The sequence below is a fragment of the Suncus etruscus genome, chromosome 5 (assembly GCF_024139225.1).
Source record: "Suncus etruscus isolate mSunEtr1 chromosome 5, mSunEtr1.pri.cur, whole genome shotgun sequence".
Taxonomy (NCBI): domain Eukaryota; kingdom Metazoa; phylum Chordata; class Mammalia; order Eulipotyphla; family Soricidae; genus Suncus; species Suncus etruscus.
In genome coordinates, this window is record NC_064852.1 from 78162039 (window position 1) to 78166593 (window position 4555).

Sequence of the window (4555 nt, forward strand, 5' to 3'; positions counted from 1 at the left end):
TTATTTGATTTTTTTTTATCCCATTCTATTGCTTTTCTTTCCTTCAAACAAAACCACATAACTCGAACTATCTAGCTCCGCCTCTCAAATAGAGAGGGAAACAAGGGAGGGTACCAGGACCAAACAGATATATGATCACTAATAGTAAGCTAGACACTGAAGGGACCACTTACTCTAGCAGCCCGGGGGGTAATGGGGGGGATATGTGTTGCAGGAAGGAAACGGGGGTGGGGGATGACAAATTTGATGATGGGTATTCCCCTGATTCAATGTTAATATGTACCTAAAATACTACTGTGAAAGATATGTAAGCCAATATAGTCAAAATAAAAATTATATATATATATATATATAAGAATTGGGTGCTGAAAGGGAATAAAGTGATATGCATGGTAGACCTTCATGAATAATAGTGCAAATAACAGTGTCAAAAAGGAAAAAGAGAGACAGAAGCAAAATGCCTGCCCCAGAAACCTGTGGGGGTGTGTGGGGGCGGTGGGAAGAAACTGGGGACAATAATGGTGTGGAAAATGCACTGGTGAAAGGTGGTCAACATTCTGTGACAGAAACTCAATCATGAACAATTTTGGAACCATGGTGCTTAAATAAACTAAACTTAAATAAAGTAATTATTTAAAAATTCAGAAATCAAGGTGGTAAGCTGTTTAGAGAGAGTAATTAAAGCATTGTGCATTTTCCTTTATCCACCTGATGGTATAATTCCAGAGTATTCCTAAATATGCAATCCACAAAGCTATATGAAGAAGACACCTTACAGAAAATCTCTGAAAAAAGTTGACTATGTCCACTAATGTTTTGGGGGCACAAGGAGGCTTACCCCAAGAAACTTAAAGGTAAGATGCTGACCTGAATCTTTCTTTGAAAACAGTACAAGGATAGGGTCATGAAAGTATTCCACAGTTCCAGAGTTGAGCAAACACATGTTTACTCATTATGCAAATAGATCTATGGTAAATTAGTATTAAGATCATAAAAAGCCTATAGAGGATATTTTTTAAAATAGGGACTAGTAGGGGCCGGGAAGGTGGCACTAGAGGTAAGGTGTCTGCCTTGCAAGCGTTAACATAGGACGGACCACGGTTCCATCCCCCGGCGTCCCATATGGTCCCCCCAAGCCAGGGGCGATTTCTGAGCACATAGCCAGGAGTAATCCCTGAGCGTCAAACGGGTGTGGCCCAAAAACCAAAGAAAAGAAAAAAATAGGGACTAGTAAATTTATTGGAAGAAGTCATATAGATACACCCATTGATCTTGTGAAGGGTTAGGACAGGACACCTGTAATATCGATTCTATAAAGATCTCCAAAGTCATTTTCCACTCTACCAAGTCAGTAATGAATAATCTGTTCCTTGTTTTATTTCACTCTCACATACTGAAAGACAGGTGTAATATGGGTGCAGAATGAATTTGTGAGTTCGAGAGGCAATTGGGAAAATAATGAGCTCTACCATGCTCTCTTATGTCCTTTCTTATTGTAGGTTCTGAATCAAGCAGATTCAAACTGGAAGAACTATTACTTTTATTGGAATATAATAAGAACTTTATAACATTTGAAATATGATTGTATAAAAAGAGCCATAGAGATGGTACAGAGTATAGGGCATTTGTCTTGCATGAAGCTGATTTGGGTACAATTCCAGGCAGCAATACAGTGATGGGGTCAACCCAGAACCCAGAACCAGAAATAAGCCCTAAGTACAGCCAGGATTTGCCCCAAAACCTAAAACACAAAAAGACTGCACATAAATAGTAAGTGGGTGCCAGAGCAATAGTACAGTGAATATGGTACTTACCTTCAATGTAGCCAACCAAGGTTTAATCATTGGCATCCCATATGGTTACTCATACACTGCTAGGAGTTATTCCTGATTAAAGAGCCTGGAATAACCCCTGAGTACTGCTGGGTGTGATCAAAAAAAAGGGGGGGGGGACTAAGTATATTTTGGTATTCACCTAAAATTCATCAAGGGCCAGGGAAAATTAAAATGGTGAAATTTCACAGATGAAAGACTAAGAAAAGAAGTAAAGTTGTTTTCTGCTTGTACTATGACTTATTCAGTTCATAAATTTCATGTGTCACAAAATTCATATATTGAAGCTCTCAACTCACAGTGTGACTTTATTTAGAGTTAGAGTGCCAAAAAAGGTCATTAAGTTAAATTGAGGTCATTACTTTAAAAGGAGGTCAAATCATCTTCAATGACTTGGAATCAGTGGCAAAGAAAACTAAGGCAAAGATAGACAGCTGGGGCCGGGAAGGTGGTGCTAGAGGTAAGGTGTCTGCCTTGCAAGCGCTAGCGTAGGACGGACCGAGGTTTGATCCCCCGGCGTCCCATATGGTCCCCCCAAGCCAGGGGCGATTTCTGAGCGCATAGCCAGGAGTAACTCCTGAGTGTCAAATGGGTGTGGCCCAAAAACCAAAAAAAAAAAAGATAAACAGCTACATCCAAGTACAATGTTTCTGCACTGTGAAAGAAATTATGGCTAACATTAAAAGATATGCTGCTGGGGGTGGAGTGATAGCACAGTGGTAGGACCTTGTATGCAGCTGATTCAGGACAGACCCTGAATAGATCCCCTGCATCCCATATGGTCCCCTGAGCCTGCAAGAGTGATTTCTGATCAGAGTCAGGAGTAACTTCTGAGCGCAGTCGGGTGTGGCCCAAATATTTTAAAAAGAAAAATAAAAAGATATTCTGCTAAGGGATTGGAGTGATAGAACAGTGGGTAAGGTACTTGCCTTGTTCATGGCTGACCCGGGTTCAGTGCCTTGCATCCCATACAGTCCACTGAACCTGTTAGGAGTGATTTCTGAGTACAGAGCCAGGAGTAACCCTTAAGCACCACTGGGTGTGTCCTAATAAGCCCCCCCACTCAAAATAAAGATACTCTGCTAAGTGGGAGAAAATATTTGCATACCATAAATAGCAAAGGATTAATATCCAAGTTATGTAAAGCATTAAAAAAAAACTCAACAATGGGCCCGGAGAGATAGCACAGCGGCGTTTGCCTTGCAAGCAGCTGATCCAGGACCAAAGGTAGTTGGTTCGAATCCCTGTGTCCCATATGGTCCCCTGTGCCTGCCAGGAGCTATTTCTGAGCAGACAGCCAGGAGTAACCCCTGAGCAACGCCGGGTGTGGCCCAAAAACCAAAAAAGAAAACAAACAAACAAACAAAAAAAAAACCTCAACAACAGGGGCAGGAGCGATAAAATGGCAGTAGGGTGTTTGCCTTGCATGCTGTGGACCCAGGACATACAGTGGTTAGATTCTCAGCATCCCATATGGTTCCCCAACTCTGCAAGGGATGATTTTTGAGTGCAGAGTCAAGAGTAATCCCTGAGCATCGCTGGGTGTGAACCATAAATAAAACAAAACAAAACAAAAAACTCAACAACAAGCAAGTTCATCCAAAATTGGAGACAAAATAAACAAACACATCCTTAAAGATGACATACAGATGTGTAATAAGCATATGAAAAGGTGCGCACTTTACTAATTATTAGGGAAATTGAAATCAAAATGACAGGGATATATTACCGCACAAAAGTTAAAATGGCCTATATCAAAAAGTCAGGAAATAATTGGTGTTGGTGAGAATGTGGGGAAAAAAAGTTACATTGAAGAAAAGAACTACATCTAGGCTGGGAAAATGATTCAAAAAATAGGAGTGCATGCTTTGAAAGCAGCAGCTCCAGATTCTATTCCTAGAGTTGCATGGCTCCTCCAATCACTGCTAAGATCCTCAAGCACCAGTTGGCAATAATACCTGGTAAGTCCCAGCAACCCCACCCCCAAAAAAGAAAGAAAAAGAGGAACCTTTGTTCACTGTTTGTGGGATCATCAGCTGGTTCAACCTTTATGGAAAATAGTATGAAAACTTCTCAAAATTGAGAAATAGAATTTCCGTGGGACTAAACAATTCCACTTCTTTTTATTTATTCCAAGAATGAAAAAAAGAATAACTCATCACAGCACTGTTTACATGATCTGGAAACAACTCAATTTTTCAAAGATAAAAAAATACACAATGGAATACTACTCAACTATAAGAAGCCATGATATCTGGCCTTTTACATCTTCAGTAGAGCTAGAAGTTAAGTGAAATAAACCAGTGGAATAACATATTGATTGGAATATTATTTCACTCATATATGGCATACTAAAAAAGAAATCAAGGGAATGGACATTGTCTAATAAAAATAAATCCTTGGACTCTGGTAACAGAATTGGAATTACCAAACAGTGGAGAGAAGGAAAGGAAGAGTTAGGGAAGGAAAAATGCAGTGTACTTGAAATGGCATAAAGATAATGATAGAGGGTTTGGTGTACTTTAGTAGTGTTGAAAGTGCAGTAACATTGTTCATCAAAAGCAAAAATGTTATTACTAAAGTAAACTCTTACCTTGATAATAGTTAAATAAAATATTTTTAAAAATTAAATGTGTTCATTAGGATAGGTCTTATTCCTATTCTATCTTTAAATAAGTTGGCATCTTATTTAAAAATAGAAAAATGGGACCAGAGCAGTGGCA